The 25,247-nt window shown below is 37.6% G+C and overlaps 1 protein-coding gene across 1 annotated transcript in view; it reads right to left on the bottom strand.

Moving 5' to 3' along the window:
- ywhabb (tyrosine 3-monooxygenase/tryptophan 5-monooxygenase activation protein, beta polypeptide b) overlaps positions 1-25,044 on the bottom strand; it is a 40,513-nt gene extending 15,469 nt beyond the window's left edge. The window contains exon 1 of the mRNA XM_067413181.1: positions 24,905-25,044. The gene's annotated coding sequence lies outside the window, so the exon portion shown is untranslated. The remainder of the gene's footprint in view (positions 1-24,904) is intronic.
- Positions 25,045-25,247: the final 203 nt, after the last annotated feature.

The raw sequence follows: 25,247 nt of genomic DNA, 5'->3' as shown, positions 1-25,247 counted from the left end.
TATTATTTTTTCCCTTTTAGTCTGACCGACTTGCCGGTTGTAAATTTGGTTTAAGACCGACCAATTTCTTTTTTTACTCTTCAAACAACTAATACAAAAGTAATAAAATAATATGAATTATATTTTAGTAAGTATTATTAATATATGAATTGCCTAGGCCTACATACAAACGAAGGCTACGTTCTTTCTTTTATAGAAAAACTCGTGACGTCATCTATGTTTACACTATGGTTAACGGATGTCACACTATGGCCTGCACGTGCATTCGTTTCGGCTCATGCTCTCATTCACTGTAATGTTAGACTATTAAAGCCCTGTCGGAGATTGCCACATTTTGTGACAGGAGGCAGGACCATGGACACTTTACACACACCAGGCAAGAGCACTGCAGAGGGGAGGGCTTTGGGGGTTTGAGCCCCTGCCCTTTTTGAAAAGTAATCAAAAGTGCCCCTCTCAAAATGAATCATTACTATATTGTGGCCAATAAAACAGAATTTGAATAATAATTAATATAACAACGTGTACAAAACAGTAACAAATGGCGGAAAAGCCGTTTATCTTGTCTCTGTCAGTCTGAAATGTCGGTCATAACGCGTTGCTATGGGAGGCGTGTTTTGCTCCACTACGCGCAGCGCGTGATGTGGGTGGTGGGAGCGGCGGCACCGGTTGTAACTTGAAAAATAATTCTTTATGTATGGTTCTGTCGATGGATACACATGCTGGCTCCTCAGAGACAGGATACACTACAACAAGAAAAACATGGGCAAAGCGGTCTCTCTTTGTAAACAGTGTTCAATGCATGCGAGTGCTGCCGTATGACCAGTCATTTTCGCCATCATCACCCGGGTATAAATTCGCCAGAAGACGCGAATGAGAACTCTCTGCAGTGTGAGAAGCTGTCTCTGCACTTGTCCAAAAGCGCGCACACGTCTCACAACGCGCAAATATTGAGTTATCTTTTAAGTCTTGCGCTTGAACGGACAAACTCGGTCTTTAAGGAGCAGTAGTCTTTACTGCTGTCTGTTTAATGTCAAAAAAAGATAAGGACTTCACTCACTGCTCTTGATTGAATAGCTTTTGTAAGTTTAATAAGGATACATTTTTAATTTAAACAGCTAAATGTGCAGTTATTTTACATTTGATTCATTTATTACATTTCTCTACCTAAAAACTAATGTTAGACCTACCTGAAAAATCTGAAAAGCATTGTTTATTTTACTAGTATCTTTGCTCAATAGTTTTTTGTTCTTATTTTCTTTATTTTTATTTGACAGTAGTTCTTTCTTTCCCTGAGCATGGCAAATACCAAACCATACTGAAACCGTGAACCTAAAACAGTGATACAAACCGAACCGTGCGGTGTAATCTGTAGTTACACCCCTAACGTAACATATGTATGGGGGTGCCATGTAGGGATGTCCCGATCCGATCACATGATCGGAAATCGGGCCCGATCACGTGATTTCAGACTCGATCGGAATCGGACGTTACATCCCGATCAGGACTCGGATATAATGTATAGTCTGGGGTGAGCTGAACATGATGACGCATCAATAATATGGGTTGTAACCTGAAAATAATGCTTTATGTATGTTTCTGTAGATGGATACATGTGCTGGCTCCTCGGTGATACATTACAACAGCGCTAATATCACCCGTGTATATTCGCCAGAAGACGCGAATGAGAGCGCGCGCGCTGATCTGTCTCTGTGCATCATCGAAAGCGCTAGGGTTGGGCGATGTTACTTAAATTGGCAGCTGACGATGTGTACAGTAAAACATCGCGATGGACGATGATATCGTCTGGGGGGGACGAAAAACGAATATTTTCGTTTCGTTTTCGTTTTTTCGAACTAGAGCTTAGATCGGTTCAAAAAAATCAAGACCGACCCTACCCAAGCCAATGCACCCGAGAGACCGGCCCTGCCCGACACATTAACTGTAATTATGAGCCCGAGCCCCATTTAAACCCCACCATTTTTGAATACGTGGGCGTTCTGTCGAGAACGAGCCTGTAATGACTAATGAGCGGAGCGGAGCGGAGCGGAGCCGGTGTGATCAGCTCTATAATCCGCAGGCGCGCGCTCATGAACCCGCCGGTAAAATGATGTTCGTTCAAATGCAGCTCAGACATGACATAAATCTGTAGCTTACTATACTTGTTGTAGCCATTAAACAATGTTTTTAATTTAATATTATAGCCTAATATTATTTTTTAATTTCACCTGATTATGATAGGCTATAGCCTAAGTGCAAAGATGCGAGTCAGTCAGAAATTATTTTGGTGGTTATATTTAGTTTAATATTAAGTTTTGTAAAAAGCCTTTCTTTCGTTTTGTACAAATTGTATCTTAATTTCAATAAAGGTTTCTTCGGCCAATTGCATGTATTTTAATAAATAAGATAATAAGTAGCCTATGAGGTCACGGAAGCGATCGCTTTCAATGATCATGAACTGGAGCGCGTCTCAAATAAACTGAAATTCAGCAGGCTTACCTCAGACATGAGAAATATGTATCCTAATATGTGTAGAAACGAAAAGATTTAAATAAGCATGGTGCAGTGTTCAGAACTCACGGTAAACAACCAGCCTGATACAGATGATCACGGCGATGGGCATGAGCGGGATGTTAAAGTTTAAGGGATTTTTTTTTTTTCACCTCATACTGAATATGATCGGGTGAAAGCACATTTTAAACAGGTAGCACTTATTCACACACGAACTAATCGTTCTCTCTAATGCATTCAAAAACATCTTGTAGTGCTTACCTGCATACAGTTATCAGTAGCCAGTAGGTAGCCTTTACAGTTATTATTAGGGCTGTTTCGAATGCCATTTTTTGAGCTTCGAAGCTTAGGTGGCAATCAATATCGAATATTCGAAGCTTCGGTGGGTGGGGCTAAATATATAATAATAGTGTCGGTTTGCATTTGTATCATCTTTCACGACTTCACGTTTCACTCTTTGGCATCGTAAATGTGTTGCGGCAGACCCAGTGGAGTGCAGTGTTGCATTTTGTGCAATATGATCAGGTGGCACACATTCTTTAAATATTAATAAACATTTAATAATCTTTTAAATAGAACAGTTTCTGGTACGCATTACACGGGCAGATTTATGCTCCGAAAATGGACAGTGCACAAGTGATACAAAACACAAAGTCTGTTGAGAGCAAGAACTTTAATAAGGTATTCATAACGAACCTTTCTTTAAAACAAATGAATCCCAAAACAGAAATTAAATTAGTAGCACACAGTGATTTCAACAAACTGTAATAAATAAAGAACACGGTAGCATGCTTATAAACAGTTGAATAAGAATAAATGAATTGTTTTTAAAATGACACAAAATGTATAATCTATTACAATTAGTTTTATTTTATATAAGGGATTTATTTTGTCTTATTCTGACTTTTTGTTAATTGAAATCTTTAAAATGTGCAATGCTTTTATTGAAAACATGTTGCGGTGTTATTTTTTATTTATTATTATTATTTCAAGCATGAGTGAGAATGAGTCCACTACGGAAGTCACGTGTTGAAAAAAAAAACCGAATATTCGAATCTCAAAACTGAAAATCGAATGCCACCTCACCGAACGAATATTGAAATATTCGATTATTCTAGTACAGCCCTAGTTATTATATTATTCTATTCTATGATTTTGAATGAGCAGAAATCTGTATTGCTCTGTAGATAAAATAACTGATGAAAACGTTCATCTTTCCAAACTTCCAAACATACAAACAAATTTGCACTGCAAAAAGCATCAATGATATTTAACTTTTGATAAAGCCAGTTTGGCATAGTGGGGGGAAAAGGCACACAAATGTTCCAATAAACCACGTTGAAACTAGGCTTTTAATCTCCTATTGTTTATTTTTTATCATTTTTTCAGTTAATGCAGGTTATAAACCGAACTTTATAGTGATATTTCAGAGCTTACTAAAATACTTTAGCAGTTATTAGCCGCAAATTTCCTCGGAGCGCCGAAGACGGAGCGGTGTTTCTGATATCAGCAGCGAGGAGAGGGAGATGGTGAACCCGGAGCGGAGCTGGAGCCGAGGGATTCCTGAATGCTTAGAAAGAGCGTGGAGGGGAAATTGCCGCCACTCCACTCCGCGCTCATACTCTGGTTGACTCGCAGCAGGGCGGGGGCGTGGCATCACGATGGTGTTTCTCAATCGTGATGTCGCACAGCCATCACTATGGACGATGATATCGTCCATCGGCACAACCCTAGAAAGCGCGCACTCGTCTCACAGCGCGCAAATATTGAGTTCTCTTTCAAGACTTGCGCTTAAACGGACCAACTCACACAAGAAGTATGTCAGCATGTCCATCTTGATGAGTATCCAAGCAGACAGTCTGAATATGCCTTAAGAGGACTTTATACAGTCGAGAAAGACGACGCAGAGCCTTCCTTCAGGTCTTAAAGGGGCAGTAGCCTTTACTGCTGTCTGTTTAATGTCAAACAAAAGATAAGGAATCCCTCACTGCTCTTGATTAAATAGCTTTTGTAAGGATTATTCTTTAATTTAAACAGTTAAATATGCAGCTATTTTACATTTCATTAGCCTACTTTATTCAATTTCTCTACCTAAAAACTAATGTTAGACCTATAAAAACCTGAAAAGCATTGTTAATTACACTTCAGTCAAATTACACTTCAAATATTTTTTCCCCAAAGTTGATTTGTCATTGTAGGCAGTTATCATCACAATGATTTCATTTAAAGTGTTTGTTTTTTAAATAAGTTTAGTTTTAGTTAGTTATTTGATGCTGTAAAAACGGCTGTGTGATGTCATGATTGAGAGCTGAGGTAGACGTCTTCTCTGAGTGAAGTTGTCACTGAGGCACTAACAGACTTTTTCAGGATTTTTGGGAGCAGATTATTTAATTTAATTTAATTTCCATAACTGTTTATTTCACACCAACATAATTAATTGTTCTGCATCTATGAGAGTATGGGTGTGCTTTTGATATCACCGTTGTACTTCCTGCTCTGCGCAACTCCGGTCCCGGACATTTTTATATTTACTGTAGCACTAAAATCCAAAAGTGAAGAATTTATGTTTATTTATTACTTGATTGTTCAATCTACCTCACAGAAGTGCTCTGTTTGTTAGAGTTGTTGAATGTTAAAATAAGGTGAATAAAATAAAAAATAAGGAACATCCTGGTTCGTTTTTTCGCTCTTCTTTATTCTTTTTTTATGTATTATAGAAGTATCGGATCGGGACTCTGTATCGGCAGATACTCAAAATCAAATGACTCGGACTCGAGGGCAAAAAAACCTGATCGGGACATCCCTAGTGCCATGGCTGAAAAAAGGAAAAACAATCCAAACAATCACGATTTTTAAACCTTTTTCATCATTAAGGTTAATCAAAGCTATTATTCTAAACGTAGGCTGCCAAGAAGGAGGAAAGAGGGGCAGTGTCTCTTAAAAAAAAACTGATGTTTGTTTACTGTAATATTTACCAGTAAAGAGTAGGTTATAGCTACTTAATTGAATTCATAAAAACAACTTTTTGCTTTTTAATATTCAAATACACTAGTCTATATCACCAGATGCGTTGGTCTAGCAACAAGTGCAAGCCACTTCAGAGACACAGATAGTTGCGTGTTCTGAGTTAACACAATAGAGCGTAAAAATATGGAACATATCACGGGAAAATACTAAAACGGGAAGACAGCGAGAAAAGAGCTAAAATATAGGATATTTATACATATCGCCCAGCCCTAACACAAATTAAGATATTTTTGATGTAATCTGAAAGGTTTTTCTAAACCACCATGAGCAGCAATGCTGTTGCAACTTTGGCCCAGAAAGGCCTAGAAAGGTTGAAAAGACATTGTTAAAAATAGTCCATGTGACTACAGTGGTTCAACCTTAATATTATGAAGCGACGGGAATACTTTTTGTGCGCAAAAACAAACGAAATAATGACTTTATGCAACAATTTCTTCTCTTCCATGTCAGTCTCCTACTCTTACGCTGTTTACCTAGTAAACAACACAATGCATCGCTTTTGGGTTTTACGTCAGAACACCAGCTCATTATTGGCCAGCTCCTGCGTCAGTATCACACACATACGTCTTGGTGCTAAGGTGAACAGTGTCAACCAATAATGAGCTGTGACGCTGCACTGCTTACTACGTGAACAGAGGTACTGAGAGCTCTCCAATCTTTAGGGGTGTGCCACATCATACCGTCCAAAATGTTAAAAAATTTTACATGATAAAAAAAAAAAAGTGTCATCGCGATATCAATGATATAGCAATGAAATGAGGTATGGCACATTTACTTTCCCTAGCACGCACACAACACCTGTCTGAGAGCAACACGAAGAGCAGCATGTCAGCCTCCAATGGCGATTTAGTACCTAAAAGGGAGCTTCTTGGTTACAAGAGGTCAGTCCTTTTGATAACTGACATAACATTGAAAATGTAAAGCTGTTATTGATGTTTGCAGCACAAAAGAGTTCTTTTTTGTACGTGTGACTGCATCTGTTCAGCGTTTCTCTTAACAATCAAGATGTGTGTTTATTACTTAAACATAGCGATGACCCCATCATTGCTGAGAAATATAGTGATCCAGTAGCTTAGATATTTTATTCCTAAAACTTGCAGGCAGCGTTGATAAGTTTCTGTGCTCCTGAATCTGCAGCGCAATCTCTGCTCTGTATGTATGTGAGTGACGTGTGTGTCATAATGAATACAGCGCATTAATATAGGCCGATGACTCATCTGACTTGGAACTACCTGTGCCATTTTATTGCACACCTTCCAGCCAATCAGAATCGAATATTCAGACAGACCATGGCATACATTGCTTAAGTTATTGTTAAACTAAAATGTTGTTATAATTTTAACATAAGATTTCCAGTAAAAACATTAAAGTCCCATTCTTCGCGTGTTTTTGAAGCTTTGATTATGTTTACAGTGTGCAATAAAACGAGTTCATGTTTCGCTTGTAAAAAAAACAAGCTGTGTCTCATTTGGTTAAATTTCGAAGGCTGCGTCCTCCGGAGGACACGTCCTGTGTAGGATGCAGTATACGGAGTGTCCTCAATCGGAATTAAACGAGACATCCTTCGTAGGACACAGAGGCAGGAAGTATCTCGTTGCTATGCCAACAAGTTCAGCCTCATTGCGCTCTCACGGCAGTTATATGAATGAAAATTATTTATAACTTGAAAATGACTATGAAATGTTTCTTGTCTTGACATCAATGTACTGTTCTAAACGTTTAAAATGCACTAAACAGTTGTAACCCTGTTTACCAAAACTATCTGTTTGAGGTAATAGAGCTTAAAAAAAAAAACAACAAAAAAAGTTTGAACTACTTATTTTAAACACCACACCTACGCTCGCATGTATATCTGGCGGTGGTGCCATTTTTTCATATAATATATAAAAAAAATGACGGTTGTTAACGGAGACGCAAAGAATTGTGGGTTATCTCCAGCCGTGAAGGCTACACCTCATGTACACTCCGAAATCCCGTGAAAGGAGGAGCATTCGAATGTCACATTTGAAGTGTCCTTCTCACTTTTTTGAAATGAGACGCCCTTATGACGTATGCACCCTTCAAATGCGACCTCAGGAGGACACAGCCTTCTGAAATGAGACACAGCTACAGTATTTTTCACACAATTTACTTATCTGTACACTGTTGTTTCCTCTGACCTAAAAACGGCCTGATGATTTCCTTGTTCTATGAAGTCCCTCCTTCAGAAACACGTAATGAGTTCTGATTGGGCCAGCGCTTCCCGTGTTGTGATTGGACAGCAGCTTAGCGCACTTTGTCCGGAAAGGTCCCGCCCCTTACCATAACAAGAAGATGCAAGCGCTCAATGTGCCCTCTTCTCCACATGAGAGCAACAAGACCACGCCCCCTATTTTGCATGTTCTTGTGGGCGGAGGGTTAGTCAACAAACGGTTCGGAAGGGAACTTCTGTTAAATAAAATAGCTCGCTTGGCATTGAACTTTGAGCTTTATAATTTTACAGGTATTATTTATGCTCCAACAGCAACATTTCACACTAACTAAAGTTTGAAAGATGGAATCGCGAAGAACAGGACCTTTAATAACTTGTACCAAAGCTACTTTGCTTTAATTTTCATTTGCTGTGCGACTATAAAGCTGCTGCAGTGCCACCTTATGACAAAAGATTTACACTTTGAATTAAATATTCTATCATCAATATCATCAGTAGCTCATTGGAAAAGGACGGACAATGTCCTTCATTTTGTTTGCACTAATAAATGCTGCTGCGAACCAGCTGCAATCACCCCAAAAAAATTTTTGACATATATTTTTTATATAGTCATAAATATCGTTATCACAAATATTATTGAAATATAATAATATAATTTTGAGCCTATATCGCCCACCCCTACCGATCTCTATTAAAAAGGGGTGCACCGATCTGATATTAGGATTGGATATTGGCCGCGATACTGACAAAATAGCTGGATCGGTGATCGGAAAAATTAACAGATCCAGGGGCAAGTGGATTTCTTGAAGGGACAATGATTGAAGGGGCTTTCTGCATTAATTTACTGTAAGTGGTAATTGATAGTGGATATGGATAATATTTAATGAACTGACGGTAACAACACGCTGTTGATGCTCGCACATCAAATCAAGAAATCCAATGAGCGCCCTTACACAGAGAAATTGCGGTAAACATTCAAAATGTGAAGCTTTTTTATGTATAAAACATGATACAGTTAAACAACATCACAACCAAATGTGATGTTTTCCTGAACACCATCACGATTGAAAATGACACTGATGTCATATGACAGTTCCATAAACAATTAATTATCAATTAGTCACTTACATTTAAGATGCAATATTGTGTGTTTGTTATATTACAACTGCAAAAATTGTTCCAAACAAAGATTCCAAGCAACAAAGTTCCAAACAGCAGAACCATAATGCCTCTCACGTGTTATTGAATGACTCATCGACTGAATCAAAGATTCAATAACCTGTTCATAAATGACTGTCGTTTGAGTGAATCGTTTGACTTAATGATTCATTCATTAAAGGGGGGGTGAAATGCTGTTTCATGCATACTGATCTTTTTACACTGTTAAAGACATGGAATCCCATACTAAACATGGACAAAGTTTCAAAAGTTAAGGTGGACGTTTGATGGGAGTATTTCTTTGTCAAAAATACTACTTCCGGTTAGTCATAAGTTTCGGCAAGTTTTTTGCGATCATGCGTCCCCTTTGACGTTAATGGGGGCGGAATTTCCTTGTATGGGCCTTACGGACAATTCTACCGGAAGAGCGTGAGAGAGAGAGAGGGAGAGAGCGAAAGTAACAGGCTACGCCCATCAAAGCGCTGGCTCGTAGGCTGCGCTGCACAGGTGATGTGCACAATTAACAATGACATCAAAAAGTGCGTTTTTGGTTGCCAGACCAAGACAGTCCTGCACAGATTCCCCAAAAACCCCGCGGTAAGGCAAGAGTGGATGGAATTTGCTTTTCCGGATCAGCAACTGAGTTGCGCGAATGTTTATATCTGTTCGCTGCATTTCGGTGCCGACTGTTTCATAAACAAGGCCCAGCTTGACGCCGGATTTTCCAATCGCCTAATGCTGAATGATGGAGCAGTCCCAACGATAAAGGTCCCAACGTTAGAACCGCGGGCGGTGAGTTAGACTGCTTCAAATGTCTGTGTTTTTGCCTATGCTCATCAAGTAGCCCAAACATGATCACGTATAGTTACTATATATATTACTATATATAGAAATTGATCAATGGAGCATGCGATGTGTAGTGCGTGTACATTTGTTTAGCTGGCCACTATATGTGTAACTTTATGTTTGTGTATTGTAAAAGCACTCCAAACAACAATACACAAAGAGTGGGGAAATATGTTGAACTAAATAAGCGCGCTTCTTCATTCAAATGCGCTACTATTCCGTGTCTTTCTATGTAAACACTAACTTAGCCTGCCGTGCAAAACCAGTCCGCTTAATAATGTTACAATTGTCTACACAAACCACGCGTAAACACACACACACACGTGCACAACTGCACTTCTCACATGTACACCTTCAAAGACAAAAATACGACGATATAATTCAAGTATAAATATGTAAATAACACAAGTCGCTAAGCATATTATATAGTTAGTGTATAACTTGTACCACAGAGACGTCCTGCTCTAGTCGTTTTTGCTGCTGCTCCTGTTCAACTGCAGCCTCTGGGTCTGATTCCGGATCATAGATGTATGGCTGTATCTGATTAAAAGCCATATTTTTATTTTGAATAAAGTTTTTCCCGCTGTTAGGGATGACACAGCTTTACGACGCACTCGACTCTACACAATAGCAGCAGCGCGCACACGTCATTATTTAGCTCCGCTCACACGATACGCCCCCACCCGCTCGGCTTTTTTCGGAAAGACTCGGAACAGCGCATCTTTCTTATATAAATATTAAAAAAATAAAGACTTTTCGGAGATATGCAGGATGCAATGCTACTCTATAGGTACTCAAGATTGACATGACACTGACTGAAACTGAGTGTTTCACCCCCCCTTTAAGACTCACCTACTGCAACCTACTGGTGGTTTAGTTTCATATACTTTTTAACATTTATTTTGTTTATTCAAAAATACAAATCTCATAACATTATTTAATGCAGTTAATTTTTCCAGGTAAATTATTTAATTTGATTGGTAATAGCCCTATAGTGTCTTATTTAGGGTTGGGCATCGAGAACCGGTTCCAACTTGGAACAGTTTAAAAAAATAACGATTCCATTGGAATCGTTTAGAAAATTTGTTTACGGTTCCGATCATCGGTTCCAAACGCGCAAGTTTTGGTTTCCATGGCCACCTGATTTCCGGTGCTTGTGCGCCCGCTTGTTCTTTTAGCCATGGAAGCCCGGTAAACGGCGCTCTGAAGTGTGGATTTATTTCACCTTTAAAAAGCCTGGGTCGGCACAGTGCAACTAGTGTTGTCAAAAATGTCGATACTGAAATATCTGAAAAGATACGATAGCCTGCTCAGTTTCTACAGTAATGATCCCAGCCCCGCTCTCCTCTCCTCTCTGACCGACAGCGAGTTGACGCGCAGCCGCATACTCATTCAGCCCGGTTAACCCTCTGAACATGGCGAACCCGCGTTTTTTAATTCAGTTTCTTACCTGAATGTTAGACCTACCTGAAAAAATAAAGCAGTCTATTTCATTTATATATTTTATTCTATTTTATTTATTTGTGCTATTTTTTGTAATATGTTTATTTGTTCTTATTTTATTACTGTTTAGTCGTCTTTTTAAATTCAATTTACCATTCGAAATCAAGCTTACTTGTGCTGTGTGTAAGCTATTGCAACACAATTACCCCGTTGTAAAAAATACATTGATTTAGCAAATATTTGTGAGATAATTTTAATAGTAATTGATCAATGTTTATATAGGAGAAAAAGCTTAAAAACTTTATCATATAAAGTGATCTCTTCAGAAGAAATTTTTGATTGCCTAGACTTTCAAAAGACAGACAAAAAAAATAATTATATAAAAAATATCTAATTGACAGTATATGCAGCGTCCCCCCATACACTTATTTTAACATATAGATCAAATTTAAGATTATATATTATATATATATATATATATATATATATATATATATATATATATATATATATATATATATATATATATATATATATATATATATATATATATATATATATATATATATATATATTAGGGGTGGGCGATATAGCCTCAAAATTATATCACGATATTTCAGGAATATTTGTGATAACGATATTTATGACGATATAGCAAAAAATATATGGAACAAAGTTTTATTGGTTATTGCAGCTGGTAGACAGCAGCATTTATTATTGAAAATAAAATTAAAGGCATTGTTTATCCTTTTCCTATGAGCTAATGTCAATGATGAGAGAATATTTAATTCAAAGTGTAACTCTACTGACATAAGGTACAAGTTACTAGTGTTTTCACTGGATATATATATATATATATATATATATATATATATATATATATATATATATATATATATATATATATATATATATATATATATATATATATATATATATATATATATATATATATATGGTTAGGGCTGGGACTTTAACGCGTTAATTAAGATTAATTAATTACGTGACTTTAACGCGTTAATTAATTACGCAAAAATAAAAATAAAAAAAAATTAACCACACTTATTTTTGCACCGCGGAACGTTTTTCAATGAATGAGTTTCGACGGACCGATTATACTGGAACACCAACTAGAGTTCGCTCCGGAGTCACGACAACAACAAACCATGGGTGCGTCTCAATCAGCTCCCTAGTTCAGTAGTCAGGGCACTGATCAGGGAGTCAGCCCATTGACTTATGTCCTGATCAGTGCCCTGACTAGTGAACTAGGGAGCTGATTGTGACGCAGGGCATTAGTGAACATGAACGAAGAAGCTGATGAGACTGCTTTGCTTGGCCCCGTGGATGGGAAATTTTGTTTAAAAAAACAAAAGAATGGAAGCGTCGTCAAGAGCATGGTAGTGTGCAAGCTATACAACAAGGAATTTGGGTATCACCGCAGCACATCGAGCCTCAGATATCACAAATATGCTTTTGCTACACTTAATGGCAAACATTGCGCAGGTCTGCTGGACTGAAATAAATAAACAATATTTTGTTGATTAAGCTTATGTATTCAGTCATTATTCAATGGTATACTAAAAATACATGTGAAAAATTACTTCTCATTGTTCTCAGGTCAAATATTTATATGCAATTAAAATGCGATTAATTAATTACAAAGCCTCTAATTAATTAGATTAATTTTTTTAATCGAGTCCCGGCCCTAATATATATATATATAGGCCTAGCCTATAAAACATTTAGTTTAGCAATAACTAAAGTCATTTATGTCATGGTCTGTCTGAATATTCAAATTTTGTCGCAATATTACCCTGTTTGACACTGTGAAGCTGCTTTGACACAATCGTGATTGTAAAAGCGCTATATAAATAAAAGTTGATTGAATTTTGATTGGGAAGGTGTACAATAGCAGAGTTTAGTTTAAGTTAGCTAAAATAACGTTCTGTATGAGCCGTTTTCATTATGAAGCACACGCGCGCACATATACGTCACTCGCATACAGAGAATCGCGCTGCAGATTCAGGAGCACGGAAGCTGGTTATCAACGCCGCCCCGCAACTTTTGGAAACAAAATATTTAAGCTACTGGATCACTTCATTATATTTCTCAGCAATGTTGGGGTTACTCGCTATTTTAAAGTAATAAACGCACATCTGCATTGTAAAGAGAGACGCTGAACAGACACAGTCACGCATATCTCTCTCTATAATTAAAATAAATGCTATACTCCATTCATTCAATTAAAAGTATTACTTTATACACTACTTTATCTCCGTGTCTCATTCGAAGCGTGCACAATGCTAGATCTAACTAACTTAAGTCATAACTGACAAAAATAAACATCAATGTTACCCTTCCGGTTAAATATTGCACGGCAAACATCAAAATCAGCCATAAGCTGTTCATGTTATGTCAGTTGTCAAAAGAGCTGACCTCTTGTAACCAAGTAGCTCCCTTTTAGGTACTAAATCATAGGGGTGTGCATTGGCACTTCCTTCACGATTCGATTCGATTATGATTCACCAGGTAACGATTCGATTCGATTCGATTCTACGATGCATTGTGATGCATCAAAATTCTACTGCACACAAAGCAAATTTTTCATCAGTCATGAGGCAATACAAGCAGATATTAAACAACAGATTGTATTGGCTGCTATGTGTCTCCTGTATCTTTGACATACAAGTTATTAAATAAAATAAAATGTAATTAAATAAAATGCAATTAGCCCTTAAATGCATGACTGTTTCACCAAACATTCTTACATATTCAGGTCGTTAGCGACCCAGATCTATATTTAACATGGATAGACCTCTACCTGTCGTGATAATATATAAAACTCCTGATGTTAGAGTAACAGCTACAGAAGAATAAAATAAAACCTATTTCGTTACCTTTTGGAGCTTGGAAGGATTCAGTTTGAGCAGATGTTTAATACCATCATCATATGACCTCGTCAGAGTTTGTTTACCAGCATCTGCCTCATATTCGCGATCTCCAGCATATTCTCAAAACTCATTTTCAATGTCTTTAAAATCAATATTTTGATCACTGACAGCTTCTTGACCACATCCATCATCAAGAGACAGTGACACTAACATATGATTGTGTTTAGTACTTGCTTTCTGTGGTAAATCACTGAGCCATTTCAAGTTTTGCAGATTATAATTATTGTTTCGTTTTCTGTCAGAGGTAACTATGAGTGAAACGTCACTTCATCATTGCGTATCAGACATTGTGCCACCTTGTGGAATAAAGGTGAATTGCGGCGTTTTTCGTCATTATAGATTCATTGATTATTGTGCAAAAAAAATATACGTACAATCCTACACACCTCGGGTCGTTAGCGCGTTTTTAATAACCCGTCTATCGCGGTCATCTCCCTCCGCCTCAGCCATCTTCCTTGTTGTTGTTGTTGTTATTCTCTCGGAACCGGAAGTATTTGAAACTTCACAACTTTATCGTCCGCCAGAAAATAAACAGTGACATAATCGATTATGGCACTTTGCCGCATCGATGCTGAATCGTTCATGCCCCGCATCGCGATGCATCGCCGAATCGATTATTGTTGACACCCCTACTAAATCATAGGGGTGAGAACCTTTTACCATCTCACGATTCGATTTGATTCCAATTATTGAGGCCACGATTCGATTCATAATCAATTCAAAAAGATTTGATTCAAAAAGATTCGATTTTGAAAATATCAAAATTAAATCCGCACCCACCCAGACCCGTTAATATTTAACCCGTTACCCGACCAGTGCCCGCGATAAATCACGCTAAAATCATTCAAATTAAAATGCTTTATTTTTTATCTTGCACCTCTCAACATCAACAGCGTCATGAATGGGCTAATGAAAGAGGCTCTGCCTTTAAAGACTCGTTGTCAACAATTTAATATACTCCACTCACCAACTTTACTTTTACTCAGGGCCGGCCCTGACCAATTTGCTGCCCTAGGCAGGATTTTACTTGGTGCCCCTTTGTATCAAGGTTTTTATATGTTGGTTGTGTTTTTATAATTTTTTTAAATAAAAATAAACAAACACACACACACACACACACACACACAAACACGTCTGGTTCACTATCTTTGTGGGGACTCTCCATAGACGTTATGGTTTTTATACTGTACAAACTGTATTTTCTATGCCCCTACACTGCCCCTAAATCTAAACCTACCCACTCAATGAGCCGGTTGAAAAGTGACTACTAGCAGCTATTACTATCCTTATGGGGACATTTGATCCCCACAATGTAATATAAACAAAGATACAAAGACACACACATATACATACATACATACATACATACATACATACATACATACATACATAAAATGTGTGTATACGTATATCCTCCACTAAACTAAGCATGTACATGTTTTCACCATGAATTAAACTTAAGATATTTTTATATTTAGTGTGCATTTTATTTTTTAGCTATTTTAGATAAACCTGTATATAAATATCATTACTAATTTCAGAAAATAAATTTTACAAACACCATATATCCCCTTACAATTGCACAACTGAGTAAAACCATTAGGCTATTAAAAAAATATATATATGTTTATAAACAATTGACATGATTTTTTACAGATTCTGGGGCCCGTTTTTCGTATCTTGCTGATACATCCGAGATGATTTGACAGATCCCAGATCTTTTAATCCTGATAACTGATCTCTGGCTAATTTGATTCTTCAAACGAATTTGCGGATTGGATTAATATATCTGGATTAAATTATCTGAGATCACTGCTCATGCCTGTGTTCCCTGAAGAGGGCAGATGCATCGATACTCGAAACCACGATCAGCAATGCAGCGATTGGCTGGCGTCAAGACAACATAATGACATCATATAATTAAATAAGCCACCTGGCAAAAAACTTGTCAAAGGAAAAAAAAAGAACCTTTATAAGGACCTTTATAAGGAAACAAACGAACTAACCAAAATAAAAGTTAGAAAAATTAAATGTGCACTGTTTTGATGAACGTGATTCCTAATTATTTATATTCACGATTTTATAATATTTGTACACACTTTACATTTTTATTTTTATTATGTTGTAATTTCATTTTTAATTCAATTTGAAGCAGATTTGTTATGTGAGAATATTAATTATAGTTTCTTAATAGTCAAGATCAAATTATCTGCATCTCTTGTGCTGCATTAAGCACTCCCAAAATAACCGTCATCACTCACATTAATGCACGACAAAGATTAACTTCTATTTTTATTTTAGATTTTGGCAAAGAATATAATTATAATATTTATGTCTAGCACAACTTAATTCCCTTTGCAGCAGTAGCCTACGCTGTCATTTCTCTCTATGACTCAAACATAATCAGCACGATCGGTGATTGTTGTAAAATACAGTCTAGCTACTGCTGGTAAATTGTGGGATGAGTTTAATAATAAAGAGCGATTAAAAGCACAAAAATGTGCCCAAGAGATTGTTCCCAAGTCGGCGCGCGCTCCGAAACAGCCCGCGACGAGACGAGCAAATTACACTTTCGGTTTCACACTCGCGTCTAAACGATCACATACACAAACATCTATGTCAAAATGACCGGCTTGGAGAGTCTCTTAAACACAGTTTGTGTCTAAAATTGACGTTGTTATTATGGATAGTTGGGAGAAAATGTAGTGCATCTGCCTATTATCAGTCACCTATAGAGCTGCACATCTGTCTTAAAGAGGCAGCAGTGTAAATAAGCATGCTGACAATTTACTACGAATTAAACAACCAAATGCAAAGAGAAAATCACTCACAGCTCTGAATTAATAACTTCAGCTTTAATAAGCATTATTTTGGCTATTTATGATAAACTATGCAGTGTTATTTTACTAGAATTAATAATAATAATAATAGATTTTATTTATAATGCACTTTTCATTCCGAAGAATCTCAAAGTGCAACAAAGGGGGGGGGGGGGAATAACACAAAAAATGAATAAAAAAGTAAAAATATAGAATACTACAAACAATCAACCAACACAGAAAACAGAACAGAAACAGAGCTGATGGTGAACAGAAACAGAGCTGATGGTGAACAGAAAACAGCTGATGGTGGAAGTCTCTGTTAGCTCCGCAGCACACTGTGGTCCACTCCATGTTTTAAATTTCTCCCAGCGGCAGTGTCCTGATGATATTGCCGAGGCAGGACAGCTGAAGACCAGATGATGGGTCTTTGTGACGATTCAAACGATGGGGATCGCCGCAGCACCATGCAGGAGGCAGAACATTTTTCCGGGGACTTCTGTGGACACACCGGGGTCGGCGCAGAAGTCCAAGCCGCTCCACGGCCGCAATGCAGGACGGAACAGCGGCGCAGCCGAGAAGCGGAACATCCCAACATCATGCCGGACGCCGATTACGATGGCCCAGATGACGCTAGCCCGGTGCAAACTTCAGCCACCATGCAGCTTAAGCCCAAGGGAGACCACCAGTGAGCAGTCGCGGCGAGAAACATCAAATGTCCTCCAAACCAGAACCAACCAACCGCAGCAATTCAAACGTAAACATTAGAAGCGGTGGAAAACGGCGAAACGAGGAACAACGTCCTCTCAGTGGCTGCCAGCAATCAGCAACAGCCCCAATTGTAGCTCTGACTGTTAGACTAGTCACAAACATAAGGAAATAAAATAAAATCTAAATCTAATAGTACAGTAACATGATTTGTGGGTGGAGAAGCGGCGAACAGACGACGCCAGCGTCCTCTCCCCCACGTTGCCTAGCAACCAATATGAATTCTTCAAGAATTCTTCCTGAAATGAAAGCACTGTGTAGGCTGTGTATTTTTTGTTAATTGTGTGTGTGTGTGTGTATATATATATATATATATATATATATATATATATATATAAAATCTCAAAAAGTATAGATAAGAATAACGTTAAAGTACCGGACCAATAAGCAGTATCGGTAAGAGTAAGTAATACCGTTAAAATCTTAAAGGGTTACTTCAGCGATTAGCATATGGCTTTGTATCAGTAGAAACCCTGGAGAATATTCAAATTATTGTGCTTTCCCCCCTCATATCTCCCTGAGACGAGAGATTTATGCATTTTATTTCTGGAAAAATTCCTCCTATGATGCAAAATGACGATTTTTGCATCATAGGAGGAATGCTTGCCCAAAGGCTAAAGACTACAGCCAGCAGAGGGAGCCATTTCCGCATGTTTTGAATCTGCGCATGGGGGATGGGCGATTACACTCAGCTGGCAGGGAGAGCTCAGCTTGCAGACAGGATCATTTAAACGGAGCTATGGTGAGCAATGTAAGTCTTTTAACTTCTCAAATTCATTTCTATGAAAGTTAAGCTTGCAAAGGCATGAACTGAAACGCGTGCCAGACTGAACTGGCGTTGTGAATGTATGCCGCGAATGTAGTCGCGATTACCTCAGCTCTCATCACTCGTGCAGTTAGTGCTCAGTGCTGTGATACTCGCGCGGTGACTCACTCATTATATTGAACAGACACGTTCAGTTTTTAATTATAGTGTCTTCTCTAACTCAGTCACAGTAATGAAGTTGGTGGTGTTGGGAATGGCCTCACAGGGCAGCGAAGCATTCTGGGAATTGTAGTCTTTCATCCCCATGGGACAAAAATACATTTTCTGTCTTTTCTCAGTCTAGAAGGCACCAAATTCAAAAATAATTTCACATTTCTACTGCATTGATGACCCAGTTTAAATACAGATTCATCTTCCCAGCGCTGAAGTACCCCTTTAACAATACCCATCCCTAGCTTCCAGTGTGGATATTCTCTTGCGCGTCTGCAGCTGCAGTCACGGTGTAGTTACGCTGAAGTGCTGCTCAGGCCATCCTTAAAAATATTCTTGTTTGCCGTAACCCGACCGACCCTGTCAATTTAGGGCCGACTCAAATTATTATTTTTTTTCCCTTTTAGTCAACCGACTTGCCGGTTGTAAATTTGCATTAAGACCGACCAATTTCTTTTTTTACTCTTCAAACAACTAATACAAAAGTAATAAAATAATATGAAATATATTTTAGTAAGTATTATAAATATATAAACTGCTTGGGTCTACATACAAACGAAGGCTGCGTTCTTTCTTTTATAGAAAAACCCATGACGTCATCTATGTTTACACTAATGTTAACGGATGTCTATGGCCTGCACGTGCATTCGTTTCGGCTCATACTCTCATTCACTGTAACATTAGACTATTAAAGCCCTGTTGGAGATTTCGTCGCATTGTGTGACAGGAGTCAGTACCATGGCATGGACACGTTACACACACCAGGCAAGTGCACTGCAGAGGGGAGGGCTTTGGGGGTTCGAGCCCGTGCCCTTTTTGAAAATTAATCAAAAGTGCCCCTCTCAACATTCATCATTACTATATTTTGGCCAATAAAACAGAATTTGAATTATAATTAATATAACAACGTGTACAAAACAGTAACAAATGGCGGAAAAGCCATATTTATCTTGTCTCTGTCAGTCTGAAATATCGTTGTCATAACGCGTTGCTATGGGTAGCGTGTGTTTTGCTCGGCTACACGCAGCGCGTGGTGGGAGCGGCGGCACTGGTTGTAACTTGAAAAGTAATGCTTTATGCATGGTTCTGTCGATGGATACACGTGCTGGCTCCTCAGTGATAGGCTACACTACAACAGCGATAATAAAAGAAAAATGTGGGCAAAACTGGTCTATCTTTGTAAACTGTGTTCAATGCATGCGAGTGCTGCCGTATGACCAGTCATTTTCGCCATCATCACCCATGGGTATATTATACACATGCAGTATCACCCATGCAGTATATTCGCCAGAAGACGCGAATGAGAACTCTGCAGTGTGAGAAGCTGTCCAAAAAGCGGTACAAAAGCGCGTGCACGTCTGTCAGCGCGCAAATATTGAGTTATTTTAAGTCTTGCGCTTGAACGGACAAACTCACACAAAAAGTATATCAACATGTCGATCTTGATGAGTATCCAAGCAGACATAGTCTGATGCCTTAAGTGAACTGTATACAGTCGAGAACGACGAGCATATCCCTGTATAAGGTCTTAAAGGGGCAGTAGCCTTTACTGCTGTCTGTCAAACAAAAGATAAGGACATCACTCACTGCTCTTGATTGAATAGCTTTTGTAATTTTAAAAAGGATTGATCTTTAATTTAAACAGTTACATGTGCAGTTACTTTTACATTTGATTTGTTTATTCAATTTCTCTACCTAAAAACTAATGTTAGACCTACCTGAAAAAATCTGAAAAGCATTGTTTATTTTATCAGTATCTTTGCTCAATAGTATTTATTTGTGCTGCTGCTTGTATTTAAGTTTTTTGTTCTTATTTTCTTTATTTTTATTTGACAGTAGTTCTTTCTTTCCCTGAGCATGGCAAATAACAATAATTAATTAAATAGTTATAGCATATATATATATATATATATATATATATAAATAAATTTTTTTATTTTTATTTTTTGGTGGTCACTTTCATACATTTTTATTTTTTCATAATTAGGATGCAACATTAACCATATTATTATGTTAGATGCACAATAATCACACATGGCAATAAAACTAACAAAATGCATGAATCTTGTTTGTTAGGCATATTACAAAAACAAAAAAGGCTGGTCGCTTGGGGTGGGAAATATGACCAACATCTTAAAAGTAAACCACAGCAATAAGCAATTGCTTAATATAAGTAAAACGTTTTCAAGTAATTACGTAATCGGTCAGTAATAAATATATACTTATGAACAAATGACAATAGGACAAATAAATACAACATAAAGATGCATATCTACAAAGAGGAACACTCCACCGTTTTTAGAAATAGGGCTTATTCAACTTCTTTGGACATTTAGATATGTGGGCAAATGCATTTGTCTCAGTGCATGCATTGTTTTAGTTTGGCAGGGTCGCTGCTAGCTTAGCTTAAAATGCATTTCCCCACATACCTCACATATCTAAATGTAGCAAAGTAGAATAAACCCTATTTCTAAAAAAGTTGGAGTGTTCCTTTAAGTGTAAGTGCTGTTTTCCCCGTTTGTGTTGTTGTTAAGCTATATATATTCGTTTGCTTTCACTTTGAGAACTTACTAATGCCCAGATCCAGTACTAACTGACACTTCCCAAACTTTTTAACTCAAATCAGGATATAGACATATGCATAATGTGTATATTTGATCGTTTAAAAGTAACGTAAGGCTAATGAGCATGGAAATAACACATTCAATACACTCGCGCGAGCGCTGACAGGCAGCAAACACGCAGCCAGACATCGGAGTTCGGAGTTTACATCACTGTTATTAACTCTATTTAGTGCAATCGGGTATATTATACTTTTATTTGGTCATTATGCAAGATGGTGAGAAAGATTCGCCTTCGCGTTCACGATCGCGGAACTGCAAGAACCGTCAGACTCAGCTGAAGAATAAAATCCGTTTTATGCGTCTGTGGGGTACGATCAGAAAGAGGCTCGTGCCAATAACACGAAAGCTGATTGGCTGCAATATAAGTGGCATGCTTGCCTAATTTGTAGTTGTAATAGATCGAACAATAGTTGGTCTAGCGAAAGAAAGAACTACAAACACCACGGAACACACACACACACACACACACCCGTGCGCGTGCTGCGGGAGGCGAGAGCATTTCAATGAGGTAGCGTTACATGGACGTAGGAAAATTAAGACCTGTTTAACATTATTTAAGACCTAGAACGCAGTGCTTCCGCGAATTTAAGACTTTTTAAGGCCTTATATTTTGATTATGAAATTTAATACTTTTTAAGACTTTTTAAGACTCCGCGGGGACCCTGTAAATGTAGGCTGCCAAGAAGGAGGAAAGAGGGGCAGTGTCTCTTTAAAAAAACTGAGAGACAATACATATTACAAAAAATGTAACGTCTGAAAAAAATGGTCTGCCATTGTCTGTGATGTTTGTTTACTGTAATATTTACCAGTAAAGAGTAGGTTATAGCTACTTAATTAATTTAATTAATAAAAAAAAAATCTTTTTAATATTCAAATACACTAGTCTATATCACCAGATGCGTTGGTTTAGCAACAAGTGCAAGCCACTTCAGAGACACAGAGAGTTGCGTGTTATGAGTTAACACAATCGAGCGTAAAAATACGAATACATATACATATCATATACAATACATATCACTGGAAAATACTAAAATGGGAAGATAGCGTGAAAAGAGCTAAAATACCTGAGAAACCCAGGAAAAAAGGGAGGGTTGACAGCTATGAGTCAATGACAGCTAGCGGTGGTAGGAACATTTTCTTAATGAATGCACCTGAAATTTATGCAATAAACATGTTTTTGACAAATATTTCAATTTGTTTGTGGTCTATATAGCCAGCAATTAGCCTATGAGCCCGAAGGCACGGCTTGAAGACCCAGTCAGTTTAAATTCATACGTACTTAATCACCATCACCAAAAATGTACTTTTTTTTTTACATTAAAATTTGAAGAAAAAATTTTTACACCTACCTGCCGACCCTTTTTTATTTTTATTTTTACTGTTACTGCAAAACAAAATATTTTTAAGGATGGCCTCACGCGCTGATCACGCTTGCGGTGTGAAACAGGCGTCACGCCCCGGTCTCGCTCGCTCTCCTCTACACAGAAATATTGCACATTTTTCATCCGCGCTACTACCCGCCCGCACAGAGTTAATTATCTGCCCGCATCCCCGCCCATGATTTTTATAAATATCACAATTTGCCACTTTTATGCCGTTGCAGGACTCTATGTCGCGTATAGGCTAGTTACAAAATGGAGACGAACAGCAAGCTTATTTTATTAAATCGATTCTTGGACATTTCAGATCGATTCTGAATCATTGCAAATGAGAATCTAGATTCTTCTGTGAATCGATTTGGCACACCCCTACTAAATCATCATCAGAGGCTGACATGCTGCTCTTCTCACTCAGACAGGTGTTATTGTGCGCGCTAGGGAAGGTAAATGTGCCATACGGCATCGCGCCGCTATATAATTGATATCGCGATATGACATGTATGTGTATGTATGTATGTATGTATGTATATTATATATATAATTTTTTTTTTTTTTTTTTACATATTTACAATATTTGGTAACTGTAAGATTACTAGTGTATGTTGGACCAATACACTGTTTTGTTTCCACTGCTACACTTTATTTATTTAAAGAAGTTTGATTACATTCTATTTTAGATTTGAACGCACAATTGCTTTTTAAATAAATAAGAATTCAATACTTTGCATACATCTGTTATTTTGTCTTATTATGTTAGTAAAGACTGGTGCCTTTAGACTCTTCTTATTATGTTAGTAAAGTCTGGTGCCTTTAGACTCTTCAAGGAAGGTATAAGGTGGAAGGTATACAATTTATTATTAATTCAACAATCGTATCGGATCAGTATCAGGTATCGACAGATACACAAAGCAAAGCCCAGGCATCGGTATCAGGACTGAAAAAGTCAGATCGTTGCAGCCCTACTATTAAGAATATCTTAATTTGTGTTCCGAAGATGAACAATGGTCTGAAGTGTTTGGAACGACATGAGGATCAAAGTGCAAGTGCATAAATAAAATTAAAAAGTATTTATTACTCAGTTTTATTTATGCACTTGCATTTTGAACATTCATGTGCGAGTAATGTTGTCCAGTAACATGTTTGCATTATTTTAATTAATTTTAAGGCAATAGATTTGTGACGTGCTACTGTTCACTATAGGCTACTGTACTGGATATGTTTGTATTATGTTGAAGTGCTGGAGACATGGCTTTTAGATGTGAGCCTTTAGTTTTTGCAATCAATGTGGAATTAGATTTATCGGCCAATATATTGGTTATTCAAATATAAAGATCATCGGTACAATTTTCATATTGGTGCATCTCTAGTTTATTTTGTTATTGCAAGACAAGCGTGCAGTAGCCTACATGTCTTCCTAAACACAGCTAACGTTACCAACACCATGTCATGAATTGAACAGGCTTTTGAATAGAAATCAAATCGTGTTATCTGCGTCTATAAATACCCAGCCCTACATAAGTTTTACGATCTCATTGAGAAGAAAGTGTTGACGACTTACAAATGTAATGTGCTACCAACAGGAAACATTATGGCATCATGCTCAAAGTGCCCTCTATTATGCTTTTTCGAATAGTATTATTTAATGCATTGTGTAATAGCTATGAATGCAAAATGTCTGCAAAGTGCACCACAAATAAAGTTACTTACTTGTCGTATTCGCATACAAAAAGGTTTTCCTACTGGCAAAATAACGTGACATCAGCGACAAAATAGTAGATGGATGCGTATTTACTAAGACTGTAACGCATCTTTCATAATTCGTAATTTTCTCGGTCGTTACGACTAATCTAACGTTATATAGATTAATGGTCGTGACGTTCAATTGAAGTCTCATTCTCTGCTGACATGAACTAACAGGCTAACCACCCATCCTTCTTAAAAAGAACGAAATGATGATTCTCAATCTTCTAAACAATACTGCTAAAGTTTTACTATTATTAAACACAAAATGCAGTTAAGAAGAAGGTTCTGATATTTTACATTAATGATTCACCGTGTCTGACAGACAGTGAGGCCTGAAGCACGTAGCAAACTGCTAAATCCCTCCCTTGACCGCAAAAACGAGCAACAGGCAATTTCCGCAATCATTTAAATTCAAACACGTTATGTAAGACACAATGAGAGTGATATAACGATTAAGGGAAGAACACTTACGTTTTGAACGGCGTTTACTTTATTCGCTAAAAAGACACAATTCGGTCCCCGTGCTCCGCCTCGCTCTTCGGCTGTTCTTCTGGGCAGTCCTTCTTCCGCTTAAAATGACACACACTTCCGCTTCCTGCGTGCAAACCATTCGGATGGGATTTTAGGATTTTAGCGGATTTAAGATGCAAGCTTGCATTGGATAGAGGAAGGTGAAAGGAGCTCAGCGTATTTTTGTAGATTGGAAAAAAGAGACAAAAGCAGTAAAACTATTTTACAGATAATTTTTTTTATTTTATTTTTTTATTTTTATTAAATGCCAGTTACATACATAACAAATTTAAAACAAAAATAC

Source organism: Pseudorasbora parva, chromosome 13, assembly GCF_024679245.1.
Source record: "Pseudorasbora parva isolate DD20220531a chromosome 13, ASM2467924v1, whole genome shotgun sequence".
Classification (NCBI taxonomy): Eukaryota; Metazoa; Chordata; class Actinopteri; order Cypriniformes; family Gobionidae; genus Pseudorasbora; species Pseudorasbora parva.
This window is presented reverse-complemented; position numbering and strand designations above follow the sequence as displayed.